Here is a 12,097-nt window from a genome sequence, read left to right as displayed (position 1 = left end):
AATGAAGATCTTAAGGCAGCAGCTGGGCTCAGTCTGGTGCCAGGCGTAGGCTTGCTCTTTTGCTTCTGTTTTGAAAGCATGTGTGAGACAGTGCTTGCAAATAGTTCTCGCAGCTGGGCAAGTGTCTGTGTTTGTAAGGAGGCCACGGAGGTGTGGCAGCAGGGCAGGGGCCCACATGGTGATCTTGTGCTTGGCACCCCCCATTTGCCAGAAAAGTGCAACTTTTGCTTCCCTTAAGAGCCTGTGGACAGAAGGGGGTCCAGGTGTAGTGGCAGGGCAGGGGCTCGCATAGTGACCGTGTGCTCAGTACCCCCTGCTTGATGGGAGAGAACAACTTTCCCTTCCACACAGCAGCCTGCGGGTGAAGGGGGGTCTGGGCATAGAGGGGGATCTGCGGGTGGAGGGGGGTGCAGGACTTCAAACAATGCTTTATTGGGAATAAGCCAATGAAGGTATCCTACTGTGGTCTCAGTTACAGAGCTCCCCGTGCTTCATCCGGGTTGCCATGCATGGTATCAGTCTTCTCCGAGTCACACAGAGGGAGCGGGAGCGAAGGCTGAGTGAATGTGGCCAGAGACCTGGGCCTTGTGCTGCAATGACACCAGCCCACTTACTGCTGACGTGGCCTGGAAAGGTGCTGCCATGGAGGGCAGAAGAAGGCAGCCTCTCCAGAAACCTTGTGAGAAAGATGAAAGAGTTCCTCCACGACAGCTCTGTAGAGATGTGCAGGGAGGAGTCCCACGCCATCTCCAGACATCTTAGCAAACTGTTCCAGGGAGCCTCTGCTGTGCAGGCAACATGGGTGGCCAGTCTCTTGGTGGGGGAAGGCTTTGCCTTCCCAAAATGCCAGTCATAACCCCCCCCCCCCACACACACACACTGATAGAGCACCTGCTGTAAGCATTCTGGGGGCGCAGTGTTGCTGCCCCCCAATGCTCCAGGGCTGAGGAAGATGGAGCCACCCCATGCGCCCTCCACCCTCCTCAGAGCTGAAGAGGCTGGGGCCACGCGGGGGCCACCCTCCTCTCCCCTCCCAGTGCTCCAGGGCTGGAGAGGCTGGGCTGTCGCACAGCGTGGTGCGCCCTCCTCCCTCCCTGGTGCTCTGAGGCTGGAGAGGCTGGGCTGGGCCGGGACACATGGTACGGCAAGCCCTCCTCTGGGGATGGGAGGCTGGGGCCGGGAGGCTGGGGCCATGCCATGTGCCCCTCACCCCTGAGGCAAATATACCCCCCCACCCTAACCCTTCCCTGTGGTTGGGAGGGGGAGCACACACGCATGGGGGCAGGGAAGGGGCAGGGCCTTAGCATAAGGGGAGGGACTGGAGGTGGGGCCTGGGGCCCTGCCTTCACCAATCACCCGTGGTAGGCAGAGTGGCTGCCACAGATCACACCCAATTGCCTTGACCCACTGGGAGCATGACTAAAATGTGATCTCACCAGAAGCGTCCTCCTTGTCATCGGGCCCGGCAGGAGACGTCCTGGGAGGAAGGGATTGTATCCAAAGTCAGAAAAGGTCCCAGCAGTTGGCGAGATCAGATGTTCTGCTCGCCTGCTGATCATTCTCCTCCTCTTCCTCATCCACTGTCCTCCCTGCTGTTGCCTGAAGAGTCTCTTGGGAGAAATTCACAGACTGAATTGGGACACTGCTCGGGTCCCCACCTAGAATCATAGAAGCAGCAGGTTTGCAGCGCTGACCCGGACTATCTGTCTGCCACCTTTGTCTTCTCGTACGCCTGCCAGAGAACTTTTATTTTCATGCGGAACTGCTGGGCATCCCTGGTGTATCCTTGCTCCACCATGCCCTGTGTGATCTTGGCATAGATGCCTGTGTTTCTTTTACTGCTTTGTAGTTCTGCCTGAAATGATGCCTCTCCTCACATAGCCATGACGTCCAGAGCCTTCTGCATGACCCCTGCTGGTGCTCATCTCCGACCCTGGAAACTCATCGTCAGCTGAGCTGCTGAGATGTGCTGCCTGCTCTGAGGTCTGCTCGCCATGCTGGCTACACAGGAAACGAAATTCAGATTTTCCTGTGCACCCGGAGAGCAGAAGAGTTGAAAGTCCTGGGCAGAATGGTCATGTTGCAGCACTGTGGGACACTTTCCCAGTGCTGCATCTGAACTACCCTACAGTCGACCATGCAAGGTTGACTGAATCATTACTCCTCAGGAAAAGCAGGAGTACTGAAATTGCATGGTATCAGCCCTTACAACTGATGGAACAGGCTTGTGGTGTGGATTCATTGTTTAGAAAATCGACCTAATGCGCTTAAGTTCGACCTAAACTCCAGGTGTAGACCAGACCTGAAAAGGAATGTAGCTCTTCATAGGAATGACAGGCTTTCAGTCCCAGTTCTGTCTACACCTGGCTGGGCTGGCAGCACCCTTACATTGACTCCCAAAGCAGACGTTGAGGGGTGGGACTGGGCAGGTTCCCAAGAGCAAACTTTTGACTCACTGAAACAAATGAGAATGGAGCGTCTGTTGTAAAGGACTACCAACCCAGAGAACCGCTGGTTCTCCAATGGGATGCATCAGAGAAAGGGTTGGGTGTCCTTCTTTTCTGGAGCAGTGCACCAAAGCCCTCCACAATGAACAGGGAAAATGCTCAAATGGAAAAGGAGCTTGTGACAATGTAATGAAGCGTTTTCATCTGTGCCCCTATAATCAGCCAGAGAGAGTGTAATTTACACTCACTCTACTTAGCCTGCACTTAGCTTCAGTCTTGAAACAGAAGCATAGGGGAACTGTTTGTTTTGAAAGATTCAGAAGGGTAGATGAGTTAGTCTGCAACTGGAAAAACTTAAAAAATAACCAATAGTCTAGCAGCACCTTAAAGACTAACAAAACATGTAGATGGTATCATGAGCTGAAGTGGCTCATCTGAAGAATTGGGTTGTCCCCATGAAAGCTCATGATGCCATCTACATGTTTTGTTAGTCTTTAAGGTGCAGCTAGACTATTGGTTGTTTTTTGAGTTTGTGTTTTGCATTGTGCCTAGGTTTGGCCTCAAATGCAAAATCTATTGAAAGGTCTCCCCAAGAAGGGCAGTTTGCTTTGGAACTGTACCGCAGAGGGAAAAAAATTCACACATTTTAGTGCTTAGCCAGACGACTACGATCTAGTCTCACCCTCCACTAGCACAGGACAGAGAATTCCACCCAGGATTCTTGTACCATTCATGTTCCAGTGATTATTTGTCCTCACTTCAAAATTTGCTTCCTATTTGCAGAACAGGACCGAAAAACGAGTGAGACACTTGGAGCATGGCAGTAGGACAGGACTTGAGGGAAGCTGTGATGCTTGCCGATCTAAAGGCTTAGCGTGTGTGTGTGTGTGTGTGTAAGGGGTCATGCATGCAGCTCCACGGGTTACATGTCTCTAGAGCAGGGGTGGGGAACCTTTTGTGGGTCGGGGGCTACTGACCCACAGAAAAGTCAGTTGGGGGCTGCACACAAGTGAGAAACAAAACAACCACCCCTCTCCAGCACGGGCTCCCCTATGCTGGGGGAAGCCCCGAGTCTCAGGGGCCAGATCCAGACAAGCCAGGGGCTGCATGGTTCCCCACCCCTGCTCTAGACGGTCCTGACCTCACTCTAGGAAGGCAAACAACCTTGAAGGGGAGTGGCCTGTTGTAAAGGGACAGGAAACGCTAAGGCACCCCGCCATTCTCTGCTTATTTTTCCGTTTGTAAGAGGCATTTGCCACACAGCTCCATATGCTCAGGCTGGATACAATCTAGTATAACAATCTCATCCTAAGCCTGAAGGCCAAATCAATTGCATGTTTCCACTCCACATTCTGCTGCTGTCTCTATCAGTCCTGTGGATGGAAAACACCCTGTGATTCCCTGGTTGCCTCTTCCCTTGACTTTAAACTGATTTGTACAAGGAACATATTAAGGTCAAATGGAGCTGCCTTGCAGTTTTTCTGCATTTTTACTCGTTGTGGTGTTTAAAATACACCTGGGCCACATGGTCTATGTGCATATCTAAGAAATGTGACAATGGTAATGCTACAGATCCCAGGAAATCAAACATTCTTCCTCATCCTGTAGCAGTTTTGTAATCAGGATGATCACACAAACACACTCCACCTAGAAACCCCAAACACCCAACTGCTAGACTGAGCATCTTCAAAGCATTCACATTTGACCTAGAATAGAAATGACTGTTGAGAGGGAAGAAGTGGAAAATACGGGAGAGGGATGTACCTTTACATTTACAGCAAAAGACACAGTGACACGTCAGTCAGGAAAGGACATATTAATCCCAAATGAGACCTTCCCATTTCTGGTTAGGACAAGGTCTTGCCATACCCACTCTAGGTTGAGCAATGGACGATCTGTAGCTAAGTGTTCCTGGGAACCAACACATGGAGCTGTGTCTATGCCAGGCTGCCTTCACTGGAAATATTTTGCACTGGCACTGCACCTTAGAGACCAAAAAAAAAAAAAAAAAAATGTTGGTCTCTAAGGTGCTGCAGGACCATTCGTTGTTTTTTCAGTTCTTTCAGTTACACACTTGGGGTATGTCTAAGCTACATGGCTCTTTCGATGGAGCCATGTAGATTAGGCTGATCGGCAGAGGGAAATGAAGCCACGATTTAAATAATCGCGGCTTCATTGAAATTTAAATGGCTGCCATGCTGAGCCGACAAACAGCTGATCAGCTGTTTGTTGGCTCAGCACGCTAGTCTGGACGCTCCTGCACCGACCTGAAAGTCCTTTATCGACCTCCCCGTTATGCCTCATCGGATGAGGTTTACCGGGGAGGTCGATAAAGGGCTTTCATGTCGGCAGGGGAGCATCCAGACTGCCCCAATCTGCCGACAAACAGCTGATCGGCAGAGCGGGGCAGCCATTTAAATTTAAATGAAGCCGCGATTATTTAAATCACGGCTTCATTTCCCTTTGCCGAACAAACAAATTTACCTGGCTCCGTCGACGGAGCCATGTAGCTTAGACGTACCCTAATGGTACAATAAGTGCCATTACCACACTTTTCACCTGATAAATACGTTGTTAGAGGACTTTTATGCTTGCCCTCTGAGACTTTTGTTCCAGTGTAATTGAACCCAGACGATGAGGGGTGAGACACAAATAGCATGGTTAGACTGTTGATTGGCATGATATGCGTGGGCAGACTCTCAGGCTAGATCCCTCTATATTGTCTGGCAATTTACATTTTAGACAAAATATGCTGTAACGAGAGCAGCGGAAACATGATGCTATAACTTGTCTCTCATGAAAGCTCATGAGTTGGGTACCTCAGCACACAAGCAATCAATCTACCCAACAAAAACACAGCATATTAGAAGAGAGTTGCTGAAATGGATTGCAAACTGCCCCAAGGACAGGAAACTATTCACTGTGGAGAGAGGCACTAAATGCACAGCTCTCTAGGACCAATAATTGAACATGAAGTCAGCAGCAGCTGGATCCTAAGGATAACATAAGCTGCTACCACAGAATTATTCCTGTGGTTATAAAGGCAGCTTTAACAGATCTCTAAGGGTATGTCTACACTACCCCGCTAGTTCGAACTAGTGGGGGTAATGTAGTCATCCGCAGTTGCAAACGAAGCCCGGGATTTGAATTTCCCGGGCTTCATTTGCATGAAGCCGGCCGGTGCCATTTTTAAATGCCGGCTAGTTCGAACCCCGTGCCGCGCGGCTACACGCGGCACGGAGTAGCTAGATCGGATTAGGAAGCCTAATCCATGGAACGAGGAGTACAGCTAGTTCGGATTAGGAAGCCTAATCCGAACTAGCTACTCCCATGCCGCGTGTAGCCGCGCGGCACGGGGTTCGAACTAGTCGGCATTTAAAAATGGCGCCAGCCGGCTTCATGCAAATGAAGCCCGGGAAATTCAAATCCCGGGCTTCATTTGCAACTGCGGATGACTACATTACCTCCGCTAGTTCGAACTAGCGGGGTAGTGTAGACATACCCTAACAAAATGACTGTGTTTTACTCTACAACTTTAGGGCTTATCCTGATTGATTTTGTGTACCTGCCTCAGTCTCTGGTCCAGCCATTTTTTATTTATTGAGGTTTTCTTCCCTGTGCCTCTCTTTTCTTCAAATGGAAGCACAAAGTTTCTGCTATAACATAGACACCCTACATTGTCACCAGTAAGTGCCATTACCGCACTTTTCATCTGCTAAATACGTTGTAGAGGACTTTTACGCTTGCATCGTACCATATTTTCTTCACCCAAAATCTTAACAACCAAAGAAATGCAAAGTTAGGGCATAATTCAAATGTTCCCTGCCACCTACCCATCTTGCGGGATACTGTAACTAACATGCTTCTCTGCCTTACACTTCCACCATGCGCTTACACAGTACTGCAAAACCTTAATGCTCATAGCAGCAATAGGACGGTGAGCAAAGACCCAATCGTTTGTGACAAGAATATAACCCTCAGAGTGCCCCTAACTTGCACCCCCATTGTCATGTCCCCTCTGGGCCTTGTGACAGCCAGAGAATTATCAGAGTTTTAAGAATATAAGAATGCCACAATACGCCCCTAGAATGCTGCTGGTATCGAGGCTCCTGCAAGGTTGGGATGAAGAAGCACTGTGCTAGTTCTGTGACTGCCAAAGAAGACAGCAGTGCTAGAGGTATTCCCAGAGCGGGGTAGGAGAGATCCTTAAGGGCTGTTTTGTGGCCACCAACCAAGTGGGACCATTGTCCTAGGTGAAGGGAATGTCCATTCTGATTCTTGCATGTTGATTCGGTATCTGAAGACTTGTCAACTTAGTGGTGCAGCGCTGGTGATTGCTGGCCCAGGATACATAGGTGGGTGTACTCTAGATCAGGGGTCTCCAAACTTTTCAGCCCGAGGGCCGCATTAACTATCAAATAGCAGTTCGGGGGCCGACTACACACTTGAGGTCCAAATAAAAAACAATCAAAACATGGATGTTGTTTTTAATTATTTATTTAATATTATTTTATTCAGTTATTATTTAATAACACATTCATACACTACACATGAACACCTGTATTAGTGTGAATGGTGAAATTGTTTCCTGGATGCCAAAACAGCAGACATTTCTGGCTTTAGATTTGTTGTCCCTAACATCAACAGTGACCTGAGATTATCATCGGACAAGTTTGTTCTCAAATTGTTCTTCACGTATTTCATTCTTGAAAATGTTTGTTCACACAGGTATGTTGTTCCAAAGGTTGAAAGGTACCTTGATGCAAAAGTTTTGACATTAGGAAAGTCTTCCTTGGGCAAAAACTGGTAAAAACCCACCAGTCCTATTTTGAACTTGTCCCTAAGGAGGTCATTTGCTTGCAACTCAATGACTTCCAGCTGCAGTTCATCTGGGCAACTGGCCACATCTGCTTCAAATGGGTTTTGAAACAATCTCACTTCTTCTGCCTTTGAATCCAAAAAGGTCTCCACGGGCCGGATGAGAGGGCCTCGCGGGCCGCATCCGGCCCCCGGGCCGTAGTTTGGAGACCCCTGCTCTAGATCATCTTTTTGGACAGGACTGGACTTTGTCATGGTCAGCACACCATCTCCTTTGTGCACAGATCCGTTCTTACTCAACTCCTTTCAAAGCCGAATCATAGAATCATAGAGCACTAGAACTGGAAGGGACCTTGAGAGATCATCGAGTCCAGTCTCCTGCCCTCACAGCAGGATCAAGCACCATCTAGATCAGGGCGATGCAACTTTGGAAGCCCCGGGGGCCACAGTGATACTCATAGCACATGCCAAGGGCCGCAACTTAAGTGTGGTTGCATATACATGCATATATTTGCAAATATATGCAAATTGCTTCTTTCACACTGACGGGCATGAATACAAAGATTAAGGCAAGACTACACAACTCGCAGGCCCCAGTTAAGTCAGTTGTGCTGATATTAATAAAAAGCAATATCTACCCAATTCCCATCCCTATGACAGCACTTTTAATGAGCAATGACAGTCCAGGAATTTAACTACTAAGACGCATCTCAACAGAAGACCATTCTATTGACGACTTTTTTTTCTGGCTCCCACCTATGGGCCGCATGTCAAGTCCTGTGCAAACCCAAACTGCACCGCAGGCCGCAAGCCAACGGGCCGCATGAGGCCCATGTGTTGAGTAGCCCTGATCTAGATTATCCCAGACAGTCGTCTGTCTCACCTGTTCTTAAATATAGGGATGTTAGTGACCAGTTGACTATCTGATAAGCAAATGCTTATTGGATAGTCGAGTAGCCACTCGACTAGCCACTTCCCTCCACCCTTGCTGCCTTTATCAGAGACAGGGGCAGCAAGCGGGGGAGGGCAGTAGGAGCCAGTGCTGGAGAGAACTGACTTTAAGCTGGTTCCTCCCAGCACCGTCTCTGCAGAGGGCAGGGGAGGCAGAGGCACAGCGGGGAAACGGTGCAAGCAGGGCCTGCTTCAGTCCCTGTTCATGCCATTCCCACTGCAGGCACTTCTGCTTTTGAAATGTACAAGAGCGGAGATTCAAGCAGTCCCCACTGGCCCCGTGCTCTCTGCGGCGTCCCCTTCCCTTGCTGCCTCTATTAGAGGCAGCAAAGGTGGGGGGGACAGGAACCAGCTTAAAAGCCGGTTCCCCGCAGCACCATCTCCAGGGTGCCACATGCCACCTCCCTGCTGCCTCTATTAGAGGCAGTGGCGGGGGATAGGGGACACTACTGCGAAGCAGCCTGTTCACGGCAGCCCATGTGGCTCTTACTACATTTAAAAGGCAGAGCCACAGTGTGGGCGTTCAGGAGATGGCTCCAGGACGGCTCATTAGACTATAAGATTAGCCAGATAATCACATTTTAACATCCTTATTTAAATATCTCCAGAGATGGAGATTCCACAACCCCCCTATGCAATTTATTCCAGTGTTTAACCGCCCAGATAGTTAGGAAATTTTTTGTAGTGCCCAACCTAAACCTCCCTTGCTGCAGTTTAAGCCCATTGCTTCTTGTCCTGTCCTCAGAGGCCAAGGAGAACAATTTTTCTCCCTCCTCCTTGTAACACACTTTGAGGTACTTAGAAACTATTATCATGTCCCCTCTCAGTCTTCTCTTTTCTCAACTAAACAGGCCCAATTCTTTCAGTCTTCTCTCATAGTTCGTGTTCTCTAGGCCTTTAATCATTTTTATTGCTCTTCTCTGGACCATCTCCAATTTTGCCATGTCTTTCCTGAAATGTGGTGCCCAGAACTGGACACAATATTCCTACTGAGGCCTAATCAGCGCAGAGTAGAGTAGAAGAATGACGCCTCGTGTCTTGCTCACAATATGATCTGAAGAAGTGAGTCTGCCCCACGAAAGCTCATCACCTAATAAACTATCTTGTTAGTCTTTAAAGTGCTACATGCCTGATTTTTTTGTTTTACAACACTCCTGTTAATGCATCCCAGAATCATGTTTGCTTTTTTTGCAACAGCGTCACACTGTTGACTCTCATTTAGCTTGTGGTCCACTACGACCCCTATATCCCTTTTTGCAGTACTCCTGCCTAGACAAAAGTTTCAGAGGGGTCACTATGTTAGTCTATATCTGAAAAAACTTTAAAAATAACAAATAGTCTTGCAGCACCTGAGAGACTAATAGAAAATGTAGATGGTGTCATGAGCTTTCATGAGCACAACCCACTTCTTCTTGGGTTGTGCCCACGAAAGCTCATGATAACATCTACATTTTTTTTTTAGTTTCTAAAGTGCTGCAAGAATATTCCTTATTTTTAAAGTTTTTTCAGTTAGACTAACACGGCTACTCCTCTGAAACTTTTGAACATGCAGGGCAATGCATTCAGCTGCATGGAGTGGAAATGTATCTGAAGATGGGGGTTGTGCCCATGAAAACTCATGATACCTTCCTAGACAGTCACTTCCCATTCGGTATGTGTGAAACTGATTGTTCCTTCTTAAGTGGAGCACTTTGCATTTGTCCTTATTAAACTTCATCCTATTGACCTCAGACCATTTCTCCAGATTGTCTCAGACTGTCTAGGGGTGCCCTGGATTCAGAATTCTTTGCAAAAAAATACTGTAGCTCGTGTAACATGCGCCATGGGTGGTCATCATTTTGTCACTGATCATCAATGGTCTCCTGTTCACAGCATCTTCAGAGGCAGCTGACAAACAGATCTGCTCCCAACAGGAGCACTGGTTAATCTAGCTGGGTGCAGCAAAGACTTTTTGCAGTGCACCCCATGGCAAATGTGAAGGCCAAGCTGTCTTCGTAGGCTGTGTCTACAGTACAGCTCATGTGGGCAAAATATGACTCTCAGGAGTGTGAATATCCCCCCCCCCCCACCGCCTGCAGAATGTGCATTTGAGTGAACAGAGATAGGTCAACAGGAAAGATCCTTCCACCAATATAACTTATACAGCTCACAGACATGGGTTTCTTATGCCGATTAGGAAAGCTTTCCCCTTCAGCATACAGCATCTTCATCAGTACAGCTGCACCACTGCAGCACTGTACCTGTAGACACGTTCTCAGTTGGAACATCCATATGGTGTAGGACAGTGGAACCGTATCATTCTCACTAATCATTGCTCCCTCTCAGGCATTCCATTTTGGTGAAGGACAGAGAGTGAAAGTGGTGCTGAAGGAGCCCTACTACTCTCTGGAAGACTTAACATCCCTGACCTTGAGGCTGTGGGAGCCAGACTTTCTGCAGAGGGAAGGTGCTGGAGCCTGGAACTCTAGTTGGGTTCCACGGAATGGAGTCAGGATCGTCCATTGGCTCCGGCTGTTGCTGGAGGAAACTAGGTGGTAACGCTTATAGGAACAGGATGAAAATGGTGGTTACAGCAAACTGGCACAGTTTTGTGGACTAGTCCAGATATTGAAAATTACTGGCAGTATGTGGAAAACATTGATTTTATGTTTTACTGATGTAAATGCAGGCGTAGGCAATGAGTGCATGTTAGTCCATGAACTGCAGCAACTGCTTTAGCTAAGACTGTATTAGAGATGTTAAATAGTAAACCGGTCAGCATGAGTCTTCTCAGTATGCGTTCTGGTTAACTGGCCTTGCCAGGAAATCTGGATGGTGGCTAGTCAGGTGAAGAGACTCCACGGCTGCAGCTGGACCCCATGGTTGCAGTGGGCCTGGCAGCAGGACCTCATGGCCATGGCTGGATCCCATGGTTGCAGTGGGCTGGGCAGGAAGCCATAAGCTGAACCAGTTAACCACTAGTGCTTTAACATCCCTAGATTGCATAATAGTTTCCATACATCATAATTATATGTAGAACTGTGACATCCGAGCCCAAGCTTCTGATAACACTCTACCATAAATCAATATATACGAACTATGGGAAACTGAAGCTAACTGGAACCCACACAGATCCCTGAGGAATTCTGCACATAAACCAGCAAGTCCCTCCACCCTGCACAAATTAACCCACAGACAGAAGTTTGATTCACTCTGTCCATTTCACAAATGGCTTCATTCTCACAACCTAATGCTACCATCCTTGGAAATCTTAAAAAGCAGGAAAGCCATCCGTACAGATAATGGAAGCAAGAAGAGAGAAGATATGTTATCATCTAGATGTACGTTGTTTGCTTGCCATCTAGTGGGAAAAAAAGACAAGGGAAGAAATGACAACTCAGTGATAAAATTCTCTGCAAAACATAGCTGTGGCATTGCATCTCTAAGTCACTGGTCATTTGGTGGCCAACATTTTTTTTTAAAGATGACATTTTGGGTGCCCAGACACCTTGTAAAAAGACCCAATTTTCCCTGCAGGGAAATATTTACTTGTTTCAATAACAATTTTGCTTGCATTTTTTAACTTATGGAAACTTTCCTATTCGTTTTATAGAAACTCATTTCTTGTAGTACACTATGATCCTGAGCAGTTCTTTGCCAGCCGACCTGTAAATTACCTCTTCCTGGCTCTACCCAAAGTAGCCACAAAGGTCTCTCAAACAAAACTAAACTGGAGGGAGACCCATCGTAACAAAATGCATAGATGGTTGCCAACCAGGCTTGGAGGCACCTCATGAAGTCTGGCAAATTGTACTGCATACATCATGGTCACCATGCAGACCAGTATTTGCAGGCAGTTCCACACTGTGGTGTGCAGGGAGGCCCGTACTGTCGATGAGAGT

The 12,097-nt window shown here is 47.9% G+C and overlaps 1 protein-coding gene across 10 annotated transcripts in view; it reads right to left on the bottom strand.

The window, feature by feature from the left end:
• CCDC30 (coiled-coil domain containing 30) overlaps positions 1-12,097 on the bottom strand; it is a 119,018-nt gene that overhangs the window by 81,229 nt on the left and 25,692 nt on the right. Inside the window, exon 1 of one of the 10 annotated variants that reach the window (XM_075906723.1) lies at positions 1,437-1,555. The exons of the other annotated variants lie outside the window; for them this stretch is intronic. The gene's annotated coding sequence lies outside the window, so the exon portion shown is untranslated. Of the gene's footprint in view, positions 1-1,436; positions 1,556-12,097 lie in introns of those variants that run through there. 10 annotated transcript variants of the gene reach the window in all.

This window comes from Pelodiscus sinensis, chromosome 23, assembly GCF_049634645.1.
Source record: "Pelodiscus sinensis isolate JC-2024 chromosome 23, ASM4963464v1, whole genome shotgun sequence".
NCBI lineage: Eukaryota > Metazoa > Chordata > Testudines > Trionychidae > Pelodiscus > Pelodiscus sinensis.
Note: the sequence above shows the minus strand (reverse complement) of the source record. Positions and strands in the feature narration are given on the sequence as shown.